A 21,096-nucleotide genomic window follows, 5' to 3' on the forward strand; every position below is an offset into this window, starting at 1 on the left:
GGGGTAAGAAGGCTCGTTTTGAAGTCCATTGTATTGTAACCCTGGGGTCAGATCATAAAAGTTTAGTCAGAATGATTTTTGTGCTTGGGGATGGCAGGGAAGATTGGAATATTGTCATTTTAGACTTTTAATTGCAGTTTCTTTACTTACTATTATGGGTAATATTATAGGGATGGATGTCATATTATTGTTTGCGATATAATAGTAAAAATTCTCCCCACAATAAAAATTTGTCTTTCCACGATAAGAAAAGTAAATCCTACAATCTGGATTCTGCTGCTACAGTTTGGAACTGGTTCATTCAGAGCTGTACTATTGTACAAAAATGGTTTGTGCAGTTAATAAATGTTTTACAGTAGCACATGTGCGATAAATTGTTGAATATGTATGAGACTGTTTACAAACAGCGAGGCTACAACTGACATACATCCAATTCACATAATATCACATCTTTTTGTGACCAGACAATATCACAATGTATCATTTATTTTTACAACATGAGGAAGAAATCACACTTGTATAGTAGGGCTGCAAAATATTGGAAAATGTGATATTACGATATTTTAATTATTAATTAATTAAATATTTTAATATGGGATAGTTTTATAAGATAGTCAAACAGTATTCAGGTACATAAATGGAATAATCACAATGCAAAAATGCTTCTTTTGCTTGACTCCTAGTCCAAATATCTATTTATTCTTGAATCAAGTAAAATATTGTCTTGTTTTCAACTTTTTTTGTAATCTTTACATTTCAAGTTTTTTTTTTTTTTTTTTTTAAACAACCAAAACTTGTCTGGCAAGTAAAATAATTTATTATATTTTTTTCCACATTGAAATGTAGATATATGTGAACTACTTATTCTGTCAATGAACTTACCATCACCAAACATTCACATCTGCTGCGCATCTCGATTTTCACATAACGGTTGTTTAAACGCCAGTAAAGACATGTATTATTGCTAACCAAGACGGTGATTTCATTGCAGCGGTTACATTGCAATGTACGTTATTTATGTTCTTCTGGATTTTGATTAAGTGTGGTGGTGTTTGTATCTGATTTTTATATAACACATTAACATATTTATACATAGCTAGGCCTGTATATAACCTTTATTGGTGCTGTCAAATGAATTATCACAGTTAAAAAGGGTTTGTACATAGATGTATTAAAAAAAATGTGTCTAATATCGGTCCTGGAGGGCCGATTTCCTGCATATTTTAGTTCCAACCCCAATTGAACACACCTGAAACAGCTAATCAAGCTCTTTCTATGTATAAACTTTCAAGGAGGTGTGTTGAAGGAAGTTAGAGCTAAACTATGCAGGACACCGGCCCTCCAGGACCGAGTTTGAACACCCCTGCTAAAGCCTCTATTGATTAAATGTGATTGCTTTATAAACATTTTAAAGCACAAATTAAAACACCCAAAGTATATTGAAGAACACATATGATCCAAATATTGCAAAAATGTCTAAGTTGTTTTATTTTTGAGGGATAATTCACCCCAAAATGAACATTTGCTTCCTCAAGTGGTTTTAAACCTTTGAGTTTCTTTCTTCTATTGAACACTAAAGAAGATATTTTGAAGAAAACTGAAAACCTGTAAAAATTGACCATTGATTTGTAGGAAAAACAAATATGGAATTCACTGGTTACAGGATTCCAGCATTTTTCAATATATTTTCTTTTGTGTTTAGCAGAATAAAATAAAATATAATAAAGGTTTGAAACGAGAAAAGGATGAGTACATAATGACAGAATTTTAAACTATTACTTTACTCAGCTACAGTGGTTGCTCGATGTCTTATACTGTGATTCATATGTGAAGAATATACATGAGGGTGCTTCCAGTCTGAATTAAGTAGTATATGAACAGTATCTCTTTTGTATGCCTCCCTGTTTATACAGTGCATATGCGTCAATGATATCGTCATTGCAATGCATATCCGAAAAAAAAAAATAATAATAAATGTGTAATACAGTTTAAATCACCCATCCCTACAATATTTAAATTATGGTTACCCAGGAGACAAACGGATGGCTTTATGGCTTTACAGAAATGGTGCTGGTAATAGACATGCACTGAAGTTAAGTAGTGGTTCATTCCCTGGCTTTCACTCAGATGTTTATGTTCTGCTGGCTGATGAGCCATGTGGGCATGAGGTTTGGAACTCCCCGGTGCTAAAGCGCGATGTCAAGATAAGAAGGTGAAGGAGAGATCTGGCTTAAAGCATGACTGAATGTTTGACATACTCTGTCTTCAGGCATCCAGTCCCGTGATGAAACGGCATACATGTGCAGTGCACACACAGAGATGACCCTTTCACACATTAAACAAAACTGCTGGAGCAAAACACAGCAGTAGATTGTCCTGTTCATTGTCAGTGGTGTTGGGGAAGGTACTTTGTAGCTTGTTAAGCCATGAGCTATAATGTTAAGTTTTTTTTTTCTCTTTTTTAGGCTGCATTACAGAAACATTAAAAGTGTCAATAAAATTGCTACCAGGTTTTTAAAAAACTTGTGATTGACTGGATGTTTTTGGATTGTTCAATTTGTGTGTTTGTTAAATGATATTTACTAAATTAAACTGCTGTTAGTTGTGCTCTTCAAAAAATCAAACCAGGGTTACTTTTAAATACATTTTACTTGACTTATTTTACTAAAAAGCTATTAATTACTTTACTTTAAAAAGTCAGTAATCCGTTGCCCTAAAAGTGAACAGTTGACAAAAATAAAAAAAGTAAATTTGTAGCTTGAAACTATTGAGTTGAAACTATTGAAACTACAGTAGTTGACTATTAAGTTGACTATTAAGTCTAAATATGGGATAGTTCACTCAAAAATTTATTTATTCACTATTTACTTACCCTCAAGTTGTTCCAAACATTTTTCTTTGTCTTTGTTTCTTTCATCTGTTGAAAAAAAGCAAAAAAAAAAAAAAAACTCAAAAACATTTTTTAAGAAAGCTAGAACTTCCATATAGGAAAAACAGATACTATGGAAGTCAATTTTTACAGGTTTCCCAACGCTATCTAATGGAAATTCGTAACTTTTTGATTTAGAGGCTAATTCATTAAAATCTTATTTGTAAAATTTAGTATGTTTTGCTTATCCCCTAATAAATCCCCTATGGATTCAGGGGTGGGGTTATGTGCCAGGCCTCCTTTTAAAATATGTTACATTTTTTGTATGACTCAACTCTGTGTGATTAATCGAAATCATATCGCAATCACGTTTGAAATGTTGTGATTAGATAATCGCAAGAGGCTGCGATATAAAATATATATATTTTTTTATTTTTCCTCACCCAGAGCTAATGCGTGATTGCTGTCTGTGTGTGACCGTTTTATTAGCAAAATTGCACAACCAAACTATGTAGAACATCCACAATAAATAACAAACCAACAGGTAAGTGCGAACAAGTAGGATGATGGCATTTGCCACTTCAGAACCGTTAATAGAGGAATTAATATCAAAGAAAAACATTACATTGATATTATAAGAATATCTTGGTTTTAAAGTCACAGACACCAAACAAAAACAGGTCATTTGTAAGAACTGTCGCAGAATTGTTGCCAATTGTTGATATACACTTCCGCCTCACACATGTTTTTTTCCTATTTCATTTTACTATTATTATTTTCTAATTTATTAATTTTTACAGAAGAAAGAAACTCAAAGACATGAAACAAGCAAAGGGTGAGTAAACGTTTTAACTGACATGTTAGGGTGAACTATTTTGTTAACATTTATTCATTTTTCTTTGGCTTAGTTCTTTTTATTCATCAGGGGTCGCCACAGTGAAATAAACTGCCAACTTATCCATCATATGTTTTACACAGCAGATACCCTTCCATGTGCAACCCAGTACTGGGAGTATTTTGTTAACTTATTTTTATAATTATAGTAATAATTAATTTACTCACTTTTTCAGTCAACTAATCACTTCAAAAGCAATGGTTTTGCTTACTTTTTAAATAAAGTGAGTTACTTTATTTTAATTAAAATAAATTAAATCACTTTTTACAGTGTTTCTGGCAAAGTAATATCTATAAATATGTTATATTTTTATTTAGACTAAATGAGGTTACCAAAAAGAACTGAAAACTAAAGAAAATAACCACTGTGTCAAGAAAAAAAAAATTATTATTTGTAATTTGTAACTCGAGCAACAAACAATCTGTTTGTATGTTTTAACATTAACATTCTATGGCTCATGTCTGCATGTCTGTACATTTAAACACTCGTGCTGTCAGTTTCTTTGTTTAAAAGTTTTTGTTGATTATTACTAGGCGTGCAAATATGTACAAGGCAAAAACAACTTTTTTTCAATTGCTCTTTAATCTCTGTCATGTATCTATGCAGACACGCTGTGGTTTTGACCATGTTAAAAAGGCCAAATTAGAATACAGAATAGAATTATCCAAATTCCACTTAGTGTTAAGAGCCTGTTTCTTGATGGCGTTTCTCTAGTTGTTGTCGTCTCTTGACCAGATGCACTGATAGGGATAGGGCAGGTATAGTGAAAGCCCAGTGGGGGAGACTCTAGAAGTTGGGTGACCCTTAACCCTGGCACTCACATTATTCTTATTGGACGGAGGCCACTGAGGAAGCCGGGACTGCCTGCTGATCTCCACAATACAGCCCTTTCCCCAGGCCATGGTTGGCAGAAAGACCCCCTGGAGCTCTAGTCACCATCTAAAGGCCTTTCAGCACAGTCCGACTGGCCAGGGCCAAGTATCAGAGCGGAGGGGGCAAGCCGGAAAGCAAGAGTGGGAGAAAAAGTTTGAAAAAAAAAAAAATACAATAACGAATGAAAGTGAAGGGAAACAATGGGCTTTAGAGTCTATCTTAACCTAGCACAACAGTGTCAACATCTGTGATTCTGCTCAAAGGATATAATCTACGCTGAAGAAAGCCTGTCTTCCTCTATGGAAAAGGATACCAATTTTTTTTGTTAATCTTATTTTTGTCATTCAGGAAAAATGTAGCCTTTCAAGAGCACTTAAACCGCACTGTGATGCACGCCACAAATTGTAGTTTTAAAGCAGAGCGCAGAATGGCAAAAGTTCACAGGCTGGTTGCGGGAAATTTATGTCCACATTTATCAAGCAAGGTGATTTGAAGTCTTTCAGGGCGCTCGCGATGCTTTTGAGGCGTCTGAGGCCTGGAAAGTGCAACACATGGTTTGTGTGATTGTAAACATGGCACATGCGAAGCCCAGACGTGTAGGAGTGAATTCTCACGGGGTGTTTTTCGGGAGGGAGGCTGTCACTGCTTCTTTCTTTCTCCTTCACTCAGACGCTTCTCTGCCTCTTTATTGCGGTACATTCCAGCCACAGGACGTGCTGCACATAAAGAGTCACTTCATGTCGCTGACGTCAACCTGAAGGGAGTCAGTGAGTGTCATGACCAGTTTGGATCCCACCCTAATTTATCAGTAACCGCCAATTGGTTCTAACACGGAGTCCGTGGAGATCCAGGTGCTTATCGTTATTTCGGCTTTGTTGTGCCATAAAGAAACTGACAGGATATGGAATGATGTGGGCAGATTGAAAGACGCTTGCATCGTACGACTGCATTTCATTTCCTTTAAATTGTTAAATGAAAGCCTTTTGAATTGATTCATAGATGCAGTTTAGCAGGGAAACAGACAGTTTGCTCTGTGATGCTTTGTGCTAATAGAGCTTTTGCATACATAATCTTTCAGTGTTTTATACAATACGTCTTGTGTGCATTTTGTAAAGTAGGAAAACAGGGAAAAGTGTAGCATGTTTATGCTTATTTGTTTCGAAAATATTTAGCTTAGCTTTGAAAGTTTAGGTTAATCATCATTGACATGTCAGCAGTCATTCATTGCCCACGTGGCATATTTGTTTTAAATAGCAATTACTGTAAATCTAGAAATCACAAATGTGATGTGTTCTTAACAGCAGTGACAATGACAATGTTGAATATGTTTCCTTTTTTTTCAGAATTTTTTTTTTTAATGATGATGTTGACTTGATTTGTACAGTTGAAACCAGAAGATTACATACATTGTATAAAAAGGCACATAACCATTTAAAAAAAAGTCAGATGTTAATGTGAATAAACTTTTTCTTTTTTAGGTAAGTTAGGATTATCAAATTTGTTTCTGCTATGGTTAATAGCAGAATAATGAGAGATATATTTTTAGTAATTGTTATAACTTTTCTTGAAAGCCAAGTTTACATACAATAAGAATATTATGCCTCTGAAAAAAGCTCAGATGATGGTGTCAAGGTTTTGGAAGTTTCTGATTGGCTAATTGACAATTGAGTTAATTGCAGGCACAACTGTAGAATAGTATTTAAGGAAAACCTCAAAAACACTGCTTCATTTTGTGACAACATGGGAAAATCAACAAGCCAGAATCCACAAAAAAAGTCAGATTACAATTTGCTAAATTACACTGGGAAAATAATAATTTTTTGACATGTCCTGTGGTCTGATGGAAATAAGATTAAACTGTTTGGCCACAATGACCAGTGTTACATTTGGAGGACAAAGGGGAAAGCTTACAAGTCTAGGAACACCATACCAACTGTGAAGTATGGGGGTGGCAGCATCATGTTGTCCGACTGTTTCCTGTAGGAGGAACTGGTCCACTTGACAGCATAGATGACATCATGAAGAAAGGACATTATGTAGAAATACTGAAGCAACATCTCAAGACATCAGCCAGGAAATTAAAACTTGGCCACAAATGGCTCTTCCAAACAGACCATGACCCTAAGCATACAGCCAAATTAGTTACAATGTGCTTTAAGGACAACAGAGTGAATGTTTTGAAGTGGCCATCACAAAGCCCTGATCTCAATCCTCTCAAATTTGTGCGCAGAGTTGAAAAAGCTTGTGCAAGCAAGACAGCCTACAAATCTGACTACACCAAATCTGTCAGGAGTAATGGGCCAAAATTTCTTTAAACTATTGTGAGACGCTTGTGAAAGGATACCCTCCTCAAGGATAATTCTCAAAATAAAAATTCTCTAATTATTCTGCCATTTAGCAAATGTAAATCATTTAGGATATCTAACGGAACTAAAATAGTAAACATTTAGTATGATTTAACATCAGACATTTTTTTTTAATGGTTATGTTCCATTGTATGTAAACTTCTGGTTTCAACTGTATATATGGATTACAAATAAAGTAATCCATATATACAAATATATATATATATATATATATATATATATATATATATATATATATATATATATATATATATATATATATATATATATATATATATATATATATATATTTGTTCCATGTATCACTTTTACAGACAATGTTTTCACGTTTGACATTACTGTACTGTATGTAAGAAAGCCCAATCACAACAGACCAATGTCATATTGAAAGAAGGTTTTTTCCAAGATTTTTGACTAATGAAAACACCACTGTGATGTAGAAGCAAACCTGTGACCAAATCCACAAGACCAGACTGATGGAAACACAGATCCCAAAATAGAAATCTGATATATATAAATATATGCAAATTCAATATGTGACATAATAAATCATATGAATTTCACAAGGGCGTCATAGTGGCACAGTGGGTAGCACGATCGCCTTACAGCAAGAAGGTCGCTGGTTCAAGCCTCGGCTGAGTCAGGTGACATTTCTGTGTGGAGTTTGCATGTTCTCCCCGTGTTCGTGTGGGTTTCTTATGAGTGCTCCGGTTTCCCCCACAAGTCCAAAGATATGCGCTATAGGTGAATTGGGTATAGGCTAAATTGACCGTAGTGTATGTGTGTGAATAAATGTGTATGGATATTTCCCAATGAAGGGTTGCAGCTGGAAGGGCATCGGCTGCGTAAAACATATGCTGTATAAGTTGGTAGTTCATTCTGTTGTGGCAACCCCAGATTAATAAAGGGACTAAGCAGAAAAGAAAATGAATGAATGAATGAATAAATGAATTGCACAAATATAAAATATGTCATACATGTCAAAATATTGCAATTTTTTTATAACTATTAGAATTACAAATGTGTACATACCTGTATATGTTACATAAATATATTATATTATATATATTTACCCCTACAGATATATTACCTGTAATTTGTATAGGTATCTTTCCCAGAGATGGGTTACGGCTGGAAGGGCATCCACAGCGTAAAAACTTGCTGGATAAGTTGGTGGTTCATTTCGCTGTGGCGACCCCGAGTTAATAAAGGTACTAGCCGACAAGAAAATGAATGAATTAATGTATTGGTATCTATATGGCTGTTTATAAACACATACAGATACTGTATATATGTATGATATGGTTGAAAAAAATTTAAACAGTGATTTTTGCACTGTTTTGACAAATTATTGACTGTTATGACATTTTATATACAGTATGTGGAATCCAATTGCAATTTGCAGATGTTGCCATATATCAACTTTCTATATGGGGACGTGCAGTGAGAAAAAAATACAGTAAACCTACATTATGATGGAATGAATAAAACTAGTTCAGTCTATCCACTGTCTGTACTGTTCCCTCGACACTAATGGATAAACCATAATGAAACCTGTATCATATATTTTAAACAACAATATTCAAAGATTGTTTATTGAAACGATGTGTATCTTGTGTGCTGGCAATCTAAAGTTATGTCATTGTAGTATTTGTATGATAAAAGGAATACGTGAACCAATGATCCTGCAAAATTGACCTCAGTGTTCTGAAATTTGTGGCAAAACAATTGAAAACAAAAACTGTGATATAGATTACATTTGCCAAGAGTTAATTTGCTAGATTACGCTTGTATTATTACATATATGAACACCCCATTGATTATATCCTGGGACATGTTTTCAGAAACGCCTAGATAGGGCAAAAATACAAAACACACTCAAACTCTCTTGTAATAAGAACAGACCTCTCCAAAAGCGAATGTTTATCAAATGCTGTCCAATCAAGCATGAACCTTCAAGCTCTTTTTGGTGGTCGTCCTTTAGCATGTTAGTGAACCAGGCCATAATGTTCATTACTCTGTCCCCACGAGGGTGAACAAGCTTACCTTTGTCCACTCCAAAAAACGAGACCACTATTAGAGATGGCTGACCTGTAGCCAATGTTAGGTTAGGTGAGAGGGGGTGAGGGAGACCCTCTCGAACGATAATCTCTTGTATTGCTCTCCCCATGGTACTCTTCATGTTCACTTCTCTATCACGCGGATAACAAGAGCTGTAAGCTCCTTATTGCTGAATTACAATTATTGGAGGAGAATTGCATCCCTTCTGACAAGTAAAGGCTCTCTGTAGTGTTGACCCCTTCTTCAGTCACAGCCACTCCTCATGAAGTGCCTTTAATGCACATATAATGAATGTTTCATTGAGCTTCAATGGCTTTGCATCAAGGAGTTACTTATGACTGTGTTTTTTAATGCATTTCTACTTAGACGGTTTAAAAAATGGTAATCCTGTTCTCTTTGCTTAGAATGGACCACAAAGAATTTTGGTTAGGGGGAAACGCACAAAAAATTCTGGGTTGTTTATCCTAAGCACGTTGTATAATATTTTAGGTTATATATGTTTTTTGTTTTTTTGGATTTTGTGTTACCCTGTGGATGGGTTTGTGGGTGCATGGGTCTATAGACCCTTAGCACAAGATTTTACACAAATTCCTGTGCAAATTTTTTATGCAATGTATTCATATGCCAGCTGGTGCTACCAGCACAGAGTTCACAAAGTCCCTTATATCTGCCACAAAAACAGGTTTGTAAGCATTTGTGTTAATAAAAAGCATTTTATTAGTGATCAGGGTCCTGTCATCTATATAGCATAGGCATGGATATATAAGACTTAAGATTATACGATTCTGACAGTATGATAAATTTGGATAAAAAAATATGAATTTAAGAGTATTGTAATTACTTCCCTAAAATACTGTGTGTTCTTTTTAGATCCCCCCATTCCCACCACAAAAAAATAAATAAATAAATAAATAAAGCTACTATTTATTTTAGACCACTTGCAGTTATGGATGTGAAATTTGTCATATGACAACACATGATTCATATCATACTTGTTAAACAAACAAGCACAATTCAACCTAAAGAAACAACCCAACATGCTTAAAATCGCACATGGTTAAGTTTATCCATGTTCTTGCTTTTTGTGGGTTGCAGAACAACCTAAATTTAGATACTTTTCAGCCAAAGGTTTTAGCGGAAGGAAATCCAGAGTTTGTAAAGTATCAGAGGCAAACCAACAAACAAATGTTGTGGTCTTGTTAATTCTTTGTTGCCCTAAGACTCACATAAATTCTCAGAATTTCCTGTCTATACCATCATTTTCTCACCCGTGTGGTTGTGAGTTTGTCTCATTCCACTAACAGCCTCTTTATGTGCCTCTAAATCAGTTTTTTTTTTGTTATTTTAAAAATGCTAATCATAATTAAATTATTTATTTTCTTAAAAAAACTAATCTTAGTTAATCAAACTGCAGTATGTTAATCTTTCTTTGACTTTGATAGGCTGGAATTATAAATAAGGCGAATTACCCTTATATCAAAACTACAAAATATCAAAGTAAAGTTTCACTGGTGGTGTTGCTAATAGAGCAGTTATATCAGTTACTGCACAATTTGCCAAAACATCATTACTTCTGTCAAAGACTTAAATGAAGGGGCAAGAGTTGATGTATGAGGATCTTAACAATTAATAATCTATAGAAGCCCTCCAAAAAAAAAAAAAAAAAAACGTTGAAGAAAGAAAATTGAAGTTTACGAGAAAAATAAATTGAAATGAATTCTTTAGTGGTTTTATGTACTTTAACTGAAGCTAAATTATTCTAGATTTATTAAGATATGTTTTGCTTTTTTGTATTTTAGATGAATGAAGTGGCCAAATTATGCTTCACCTCATGGAGTGTCCATGTCAATGACCGACCAATTACTCAACTAAGGTAAGTAATAATGAGTCTAATGTTTTGCACACTGAATCTGACATTTTTGCACTTTAAAAAAGAAAGTTATCATAAAAATAATCAGATCAGGTTTGATTTTTTTTTTTTTTTTTTTTTACATCTGTAGAAAGTATTTTGAAAGATGATTTGACAATTCAGAGCCACCATACATGCTAAAGCCAAAATCCAGAATGCTGTCACTTCATCAATCTAGAAAATCAAGAAAGTGTATAATATAATTAAAGAATGTGGCGGATGGTTGTGAGAAACTGCTGTAGCCTAACCTTTCCCATGCCATTGTTTGGCAAGTTGTGTGTGTTTGTGTGTCTGTACCATTGACATTATGCCAGTTTCTGTCAAAGTAAAATGTGAAACAGAGCTAGTTTCAATGCTGACACACTGTTTACAAACTTTTCCAAAATAGCTATTCAGAAAACTTGAAATTAGCTTCATGCTGCAAGTCATCATGTGTGTTTAAAGTGAAGGATTCTTGAAAACATTTAATATTTATATCATAAATTGTGCTGAAATGTGAATATTTTGAGTGAGAACAGTCCTTCTGTCACGTAAAAGAGAAGCAAAGGCACTTCTGCATACCTCCTTAAGACAGTCAAGCAAATTAATTGAAATTTGGCCGGACCCATTGTTGAGTGTTTTCCTTTGTAGGTTTAAAAACCAAGCGCTTTTCTTTCATTAAATAAGCGAATGACGGCAACCAAACAGCCTGTTTTTATATACTGAGAGGCTTCTGTCTTCATCGTCATTGAGTCTGTTGATATGGTGAATCATTAGGCCTGGTGCCTTTCCTTTGATGGTGTGTTTTCCCTTTTTTTTTCATCTGATCCAAAATCTCCAAGGAAAGAGAAAACCTATTTTCCGTTGCAACCCTTTATGCCGTCAGTGAAGTGAATAGTGGCAACAATAGGAAATTGGCAGATGCTGGTCATGCCACTCAAACATCAATGCAAAAAAAAGATGATTCATGCCTGTGGTATCTTTCTATCAGAAAGGACCTTTGCGAGGTTAGTCCCGCGCAGATGCCCCCAAACTGAATGCGTGTGTTTTTCCCCTCTTTAATTTATTTTTATATCTCTTTTCTCTGTTAATTGCAAGCCGTTGATTCTTTAATAGGATTGTCAACCACCAAGGAGTACAGGCTTTAAAGAAATGCTTTCCAGTTGAAATGTGCCTTTGAGCACTGATTTTCCAGGGCTTTCTTGCTTCACTTTTAAGCTCGATCCAATTCGCAAGCTCTTTCAGTGTAACTGGGATACAAATCCATGCCATTGCAGCTATCAGAGGCCCGCAATGAGCATGAAAAAGTGGCATTACATCTTGCTCTTTTTGTAGGGCCCTTTTTAGCTTATTCCAGAGTGGAGGGCCCATCCATTGCAATGCAGCCCACATCCGTCTGCCAAGAGTCTCCGTTACTGGGATTCGTCATAGAGGAGTCACAAAATCTCAGCCTAGACAATGCTAGCGGCCATCATTTTCATACCGCCCAGGCTCTCTCCATCTTATCACTGAAACGCCTTTGTCATGCTAGCATCTGCCGTAGAGCTCGCTCCAGGCCAGCCCTTAAAAACAGGGGAAAAACCTCTCAGCGAGTATCCACCAGTGTGATTTTCTAGTTAGCCGGCATGTCCTCTTAAATTTTTTCAGCTGTCCAATTCTTCAAACTGAAAGTTCCAGCGTTCTGGCGATAGGTTTGTTTCTACCGAGTGCAGTAATGAATGCAAACGATAATCATCCAAGCCAAAAGCCGCCGCTGTGCCTTGGCTCTCGTCTCACGCCATCCTCTTGTAGGTTACCACAAAGGAAACACATTTGCAGACTTCCCCTGCAATTTCCCTCTCTCTTTGTTACTGGAGGGAAAATCACATTCTCTTCCTTCGTAGCAGAACCTGGAGGTTCTTTAGTGATGGTTCAGAAATAGACAGGGCATAAACAGCCACAGATGTGAGGGAACAGAGACAAGCAGGGAATGCTACCCCATGGCTTCCACTTAAGCTTGTTAAAAGACCACAGTATTAACAGAATGCGTGCAGTGCCTTTTAAACTAAATTAAAACACTGGGCTGACCAACAAAATCTAAAAACAAACATGTTAATAAAGTATTGCTAATTTTAATTAGAATTTAAAATCATTCCTAATTAATTCAGATTAGAAATAATGCATTAAGTGAGAATGTTGTTAGTGTGATCACACTTGGCAAGTTTAGCCAATTAAAAGAAACTCTAATGTGATTACTCTGTTAGTGTGATTCATTTGAAAATGTATGAATGCTTCCATTCAAACATTGGTGCACACCAATCAACTGGACCAAAGCCTCTAAAAATATGATTGAGCCCACTTTGAAATGAGCTGTGGTGCAGTTTCACTGTAATAAACACAAAACATAGACCGAAGAAATCTAAATAAACCAAAAACAAAACATGGTCACAAACCACCACTTTAAAAAATAAATATTCCATCATTTTAATCTTTAAAATATTTAGATTAATTAACTCAATAATTAACTTAATTTAATTAATATTAATTATTAATTATTCCTAATTACACATAGCAATTAATTCAGATTACAAATAATGCATTAAATGAGAAAATAATTGGTGTGATCACAAAAGCTGTTTTCCACAACGTAGAATTTTTTTTTCAAACTACCTCAGATCACTTGGTTTTGACTTTAAACTCATTAAAACATGTGTTGTTTAAAGCGGTAAGAATAATGCTTTTCATTGTTTTAAGCTGTTTTATCATTTTCTGTTGTTGGCCTGGGCATCACGGCGGCACAGTGGGTAGCATGATCGCCTCAGAGCAAGAAGGTCGCTGGTTGAGCCCCGGCTGGGTCAGTTGGCATTTCTATGTAGAGTTTGCATGTTCTCCCCATGTTTGCGTGGGTGTATGGGTGTTTTCCAGAGATGTGTTGCAGGTGAAAGGGCATCCACTGCATTAAACTCATGCCAGATAAGTTGGCGATTCATTCCGATGTGGCCACCCCTTTCATGTGAGTACTAAGTTAGTGTGGTTCATTTGAATTAGTTTGAATGCTTCCATTCAAACATTGGTACACACCAATCAAGTGGACCAAAACCCCTAAAAATATGATTGAGCCCACTTTAAAATCAGATCTGGTGCAGTTTTACTGTAATAATAACATAGCATAGACCAAAGTAATCTAAATGAAACAAAAAACAGGACATGGTCACAAACCACAATCTAAATTATTTTCTGCCATTTTAATCTTTAATTTTTTTGTTTTTTTTAATTAACCAATTTAAGTGTGAACACAAAAAGTAATATGCTTATAGTTTGGATCTGAATGGTGCATTTCTACTACACATACAGTGTGTGATGGGGAGCAGCCATATACTGTATGTCATGTCATTTATCCCAGGGCTCAGAGAGAGACAGCAGATTCTGAGATAAGCCAGTCCAGTGAGCTACTGCTTGTGCCAGACATCCCTGATGTGCAAGTGAAAAAGGGGAAGCCTGTAAAAAATAATGACAATTTACGAGCATATTTTCAAGGCTCTGCAGAAAGGAGAAACTATGTTTGAGATTTTAATTGAAAGCAGAAGACCCCCAGGCCTCTATTTAGAACTCTAAATATTCTCTCTACCTGAAGACAAAAGTTTGTGAAGAACAAGTCATAAAAAGTTATTTTAAAATATTATGTTATTATTTGTTCGCAAATTTGAAAGAATTGGCAAGCAACACATGGAGTAAAATAATATTACAAGTAGATAAGATAATATTTTATTTAGTAATTTAATAAAAACATACAACAATATTTACATATGCATCCTTGAAAAATGATTTTACAGTGTTTTCAGTTACAATAGTAAGAAATGTGTTTGAGCACCAAAACAGCATATTCAACTTAAATGATTCTAAACGATCATGTGACACTAAAAACTGGAGAATTTTTTTATTTTTTTTTTGCTGTCATACAGTATGAATAACATTTTAAATACAGTAATACAATTTTTCATAACTTAATTTTTCTAGTTACTATAACTTAAATATCCTAGATATCTCAACCTACACTGTAAAAAAAATGCAGGGTTCCACAATTTATTCATCTTGTGCCAACACAAATCGATTATGCTAACTTAACACTTTTAACAAATTTATGTGGATTGAACATAAAAAAATCAAAGTCGTCCCAATGAAATCTCAAGAATTGTGTTGTTTCAGCTCATTTTTATTAAAGTAGTTTGAACAAGTAAAAAAAAATATTATTTGAGTGTACTATTGTCTGTTACAACTTTGTGTAGCTACTGTAAATTAAATGTTCTAGTTTTTCTAGAAGGTTGTGTAGTGCCCAGGGCCAGCGCTTCCATAGAGGCAACCTAGGCGGCCGCCTAGGGCGGCAGAATAGAGAGGGCGGCATCCCCGAAACTACCCTCTCCACCCGCGCCCTCATCCGCGTCTAGGGTGGCAGAATAGAGAGAGCGGCGTCCCCGAAACTACCCTTGCCACCCGCGCCCTCATCCGCATCTAGGGTGGCAGAATAGAGAGAGCGGCGTCCCTGAAACTATCCTCGTCACCCGCGCCTCAATAATATCCGCGTCTAGCGCGACAGAATAGAGAGGGTGGCGTCCCCTAAACTACCCTCGCCACCCGTGCCTCAGTTATAGCCGCGTCTAGGGCGGCAGAATAGACCACCCCGGTTTCACTTTAGGTTTGAGGGCGGCGTGACCGTCCTTTGCCTAGAGCGGCAGTTCAGCTTGCTCCGGCCCTGGTAGTGCCCAGTCATTGTTTATTATTTCTTCATGGTAACTAATGCATTAACCAACACATTATTATATACTGTATGTAAATTTAAATGAACAAAGATATAGTATTGCTGAATAAATGCAGTGTGATATTTGTTGGTTTGCACAACAGTTCACAGTTATAATTTCACTTTCATATGTGGTTATTTTATTTTCATGTTGAGGTAAACTGTATTCTGCTGCATTAAAGATAGGAATAAATGTCACGTAAAATGGTATTCAAACTTACATTATTAGCATTTAACTCTGAAAAAGCACACATTCAGTTCCTGATTTGATTGAATAACAGCATAAACTACTGTTACAGTCACGAGACATAAAAACCGTTTCTAAAATGAAAATTTCAGAGGATGGTTTAGACAAAAAAATCTTTAACATGGAAATGATTCCTTTTGTTATGTGTTGTTACGTGTTGCTACAGTGTAGGCATAAATCTGGTAACCTGCATTTGTGTTGTCAGAGGTGGGGTCGGGTACAACCTCTGGGTGCAAATCTTACATACATACTAATTAACCTGTTTGTTGGAAGAGATGCATTAGAATATGAGGGTTTACATTAACAACGGTTATTTAATGCTGAACGATTAGTTCATATTAACTAATGCACTTACAACTTAATATGGTGTGTTAACATTAACAAAGATTAAGTAATTCTGTATTATGAACGTAATTTGGTGTTGTTCATTGTTAATTTACGTTAGCTGATGCATTAGCTAATATTGACTAATATAACTTTATTGTAAAATGTTACCTAGTATTTTGAATTGTTTTTCTGCAACTATAACACAAGCAACTCTTAGATTGTAGATTTATCAGTTTTGAATCAATTTGCTTTCTTTTATCGCTGATGTTCCACATGAATATGTTCTGGACCCTTTTTATTAGTTATAATTTATCTTTTTTTTTGGAGTGTTTTTAAGAATATGTAAACCTAAATTTATCCTTAAAACCTACTAACCATCTTACATCTCTCTCTTTCTCTCTCTGGCTCCTTAGCTATTATTAAAACTTTGTTTACATTGCCACTTATTTGCATATTTCCATATCTGTAATATTAATTGATTTCATCGTGGCTTAAAGAGTCATGAAACTCCCACATTTGGTTTATGTTTTCCTCAGAATTTTTTGGGCATGGGGAGTGGGCATGGCCATCAGAGCTAGGGAAAAAGAGCACGGGGATAACAACTGACTCAAATGAGACAAATTATGAGGAGACCTGTGATTTTATAGTTTACAAAGTTACAATGGAAATAAATAAACAGTATATCATTTAATGCCCTGCTACAGTTTTTCATACATAAACATTTGTGAACACAGCAGCAACAATATAGGTAATGTGTCTGAATGGTAAGTAACTCAACTGATAAAAGACAAAGTTGGCCATTCTCTAATACTAGTACAGCTCTCAACAAACCTGCTGCAAACCAACACCTTTGTTGTATCAGCCCTGACAGAGTCATAGGTCACCGTACCGTTCACGGATGCGGTCTCACCCAGTCATTGGGTCTCGCAGCTTAGCAGGTCTGCCTGGCCTTCGAAAAGCACATGCTCTCTTGAATAATCAAGAAATAGGGTCTTCTCATAGGATAAGACAACTCCACTATGAATAATAATGAGAAATCAATGCGTCATCAATCCACTAGCAGATGCTTGCTACGTCACTGATTTTGATCCTGCCCCAGAAAGATAAAATTACCTTACAAAAGCTTAAAATTATGCCATTTTCCCCAGATTTTAAGCAGACAGGTGCTAACGTTGCCTTAATGGATGCTCAACACATACAAATCTGTTATAATTTATAAAAATGGACTCCAGGGTGTCTTGACCTTTAACAATAAATTTCAATATAAAATAAGTGTTTTTTTTAACATAAGAAACTTTTAAAACAAATCTTATTAATAACCTAACTTTACCACTGGTTGTGCATGTTTGCAAATGATAATGTTCAGTTAATATTGTAGTAAATAGTAAACAATACAATGTAACAAATTCAGAAATTTTATATTCTTGTCATGTCCCAGTCACGTCATAGGATGAAATAGAAAGGCACAAGCAGAGGTATACATATGAAGTGTTTGCCACTGTAATGATAAAGCCAAAAGATGACACTCCATGCTGAGGCTCGACAGCCTACATATGGACTTTTCATTAAGGCAAACGGTGCTCACGATAAATGGACCTGTAGTTCTGCTAGTTTATGAGATTTGCCGGCCAGTTCTTGCTGCAGTCTTTGATGGGACACCTGCAGTGAAACAGTATCTTTACTGCTCCGTGCAGAAACTCGAGCCAGCCTAAAGGCTAGTTCCATGTTCGTGCAAGAAGACACCTATATATGTGTGTGTCTGTGTGTGTGCGGGTTCATTAATACGTGTGTGTGGGCTGACAGCCAGACATGCCACCTCGTGTCTTTGAAGATTATTATAGGTGCTGGTAGTCAGCAGAGCACGAGGCTCTGGTTTAACATTTACGTCATGCTTGCCTGTGGTGGTAATCGTTATATAAAGGTTAGTCACAATGCTCAGAGTAGTCATTACATCCACTTCCCCATCCTGTGATGACAAATTTAGCAAACTTTATATATAGAAGGTAAAAAAAATGGTTTTAGTGAAATGGATCAGTTATGAGTAAAAAAAGAGAAAGAAAATTAATAAATTACCTAATTTAAAGTAGTAACATATTAAATATTAAGAAAATGGATATGCAAATGAATATAGTGAATTAATGATTAAGTGAACTAATAATTGAAGTAAATGAAGAAATGAGAAACATAGAACTAATACATTTTCAAATGAATGAAAAATAATGAATAACCAGACTGAATAAATAATTCAATATAAAAAAAACCCTGATGTTTTCATCTTAGTAATCTTGCATATTTAATTTTACTTTGAAATTATGTCTAATAAGCTTTTATTTTTATACTTTCATTTTTAATTTTGGTTTTGGTAATTGTGTGTGCTTATGTTAATATTCAGACATTTCTATAATATTTAAAATAATAATAAAAAAATCATGTATTAATACTGTGTGGTGACTGTAGTTTATAACCCAGTTGGTGCAGTGTCTATGATAAAAATCTTATCATGTGTTGGGTGACTTTTATGCTTCCAGTGCCTGAAGGTAAAGTTTCTGTGATAAACACAGGGACCTGCTCTATAATTGGTTAAATTGATGGTAAAAAAGTTCCACATTCCCGTGAGGGCAGAGGGCCTGGTTAGGGCATGCAGCGTGTACAGATGACTGCTCTGATCTGGAAGTGAATCTAAAGAGATTTCCCTGCACAGGAATGCACCCGGTTAATCTGTAGCCCCTTGTAGGAAAAGACCTCTGGACTGCGGAAAACAGTGGGTATAGTTAAGAAGGTGGAAACTCATAATTAAACTGACACAACAAACATATTATTTTTATTTTTTTATTGAGGAAACATGATTTTTCTGCATTATTTCTGCTTTTTTTTCTGCAGAGATATATATATTTACACTACCGGTTAAAGCTTCGGGGTCAATATAGGTTTTAAATGTTTTAAAATAAGCTTCTCCTGCACACCAAGGCTGCATTTATTTTATCAAAAATGCAGAAGAAATTATAACATTCTGAAATGTTATTGCATTGAAATGTTATTTAAATAAAAAAACAAAAAACTGACCCCAAACTTTTGACCGATTGTGTATATTTATTTGCTTTAAAAACACCTAGTTGCCCATCACTAGTCTTAAAACAACTGCTAGTTTAAGTCTAAAGTTTGTTATAGTTTTTTTTTTTTTTAACACCACCGTGTGAGTTACAATTATAAGAATCTTATCTGGTTTCACACACTAGCTTGGTTTAATAATAATCAAACATCATTAGAGTTAATAGATCTTAAATGTAAGTTTCTCATTTCCAGTTGACTTACCCACAGGTTGCTCCTAAATGTATCCTCTGCACAGTCAGTTGGCCAAAAAAATTATAAAGTGTGCTCAATAATGTAATCTTAGCCTAAATTAATAGGCAATGCGGTTACATTTGATTACTTTCATTACATACTTTCATTATATATCTTTTTTGTTGTGCGATATCACCAAATTATATTGCAATAAATTATATTATTTTCATTTTAAGACCATTTTATGCCCCATGAGTTGCATTTTGAATGTTCCTTTCATGATTCTGGTGTACATGTTATATATCACTCTATCCACATTTCCTCTGGAGTTTCATGTAATTTTGGGTGTTTCATCTTTAATTTGTCGACTTTCACTGCAGTTTAGCACTTTCACTTTTATTCAGGAACATTTTATGCTTGCCCCTCGTGACAAACTGAGGTATTGGATGAGAGTATGAACTGTTGGAAGAGTGTTGTTCTAATGGAGTTTGATACTACACGTCGTATGGGGAATAGAAAAACTGCATTTCACGATGCAGATGTCTGTGGTCCTTCACTGATTCAGCAGGTGCGGAGAATAGTGTCAAACAGCCGTATGTGTATTGACTATCCTGTTGCAAAATGAAAGTATTACATGATGGTAATAGTTTGAATATGGTGTTCATGTGTCTGTATTAAAATTAGACTAAAATCTGCGTACTTCACGTGTCTTAATTAGATTTTTAATTAGTTCGATTATGACTTTAGTCGGTTTAAGGTTACGGAAAATCACTGTTTACATGGTAGACTCTTATTTAGAGTATTGTCTTAATTGTATTTAAATCTGATTTTTGGGTCTCTAAAAGTCTAAAGCGCATGGCGCAAAAGCATTAAGGGCATGTCTGAATCCACTTCTGCTATTTAAAGGAAGAAAAATACGCTCTGTGCCGATTAAACCAATCAAACACACATCTCTCATTTACTTTAGGAGTCAGTTGCATCACGCCATGGTGCATTTGCTTTTTATATGGCATACTTAGTAAATGGATAAACTGAATGCCTCACTAGCGAGAAAACAGTTAAACAGACCATCTGCAGCGCAAGGATAAAGAACATGCCTCCTCCCTTTGGCCTCTTAACTTTCTCTTTACTTTACTCCTTTACTTTCGTGGAGCAATAAAATGGTGGAAACTCACTCCATTAAAGACATCCATTAGCCTACATATTTAATTTCATTTAAGAGCAAAGATTTGTTTCAAAATGATTTCTAAATTCAGTTCTAATTTCCAGCAAACTGAAAAGATGAACAATAATAAAAAAGTGTGGTCAAAAGACCAAAAGTCCTATGCCCCATATGGTCCAAACCCGACAGGTGGACACATCTAAGCTTGTTTTTATTAAAACACATAAATGTTAATAATAATAATAGTAACATTATACAAAAGCAAATTGTCATGAATAAACTGAAAACAATCTCCCCAAGGTGAAGAAGGCATGGAGGCAATTGTTTTTTATATTTATGTAGAAAATAATAA

At 35.2% G+C, this 21,096-nt stretch overlaps 1 long non-coding RNA gene across 14 annotated transcripts in view; it reads left to right on the forward strand.

Moving 5' to 3' along the window:
* Nucleotides 1–21,096, forward strand: part of LOC137490239 (uncharacterized) — a 139,526-nt gene that overhangs the window by 3,881 nt on the left and 114,549 nt on the right. For 8 of the 14 annotated variants that reach the window (XR_015493930.1, XR_015493932.1, XR_015493928.1 and 5 more), the window contains exon 2: nt 10,864–10,937. This is a non-coding gene — a long non-coding RNA (uncharacterized LOC137490239). Of the gene's footprint in view, nt 1–3,669; nt 3,705–10,863; nt 10,938–21,096 lie in introns of all 14 variants that reach the window. The other 6 variants (XR_015493924.1, XR_015493926.1, XR_015493925.1 and 3 more) reach the window with 1 other exon arrangement.

The sequence above is a fragment of the Danio rerio genome, chromosome 6 (genome assembly GCF_052040795.2).
Source record: "Danio rerio strain M-AB ecotype USA chromosome 6, GRCz13ab, whole genome shotgun sequence".
Taxonomy (NCBI): Eukaryota; Metazoa; Chordata; class Actinopteri; order Cypriniformes; family Danionidae; genus Danio; species Danio rerio.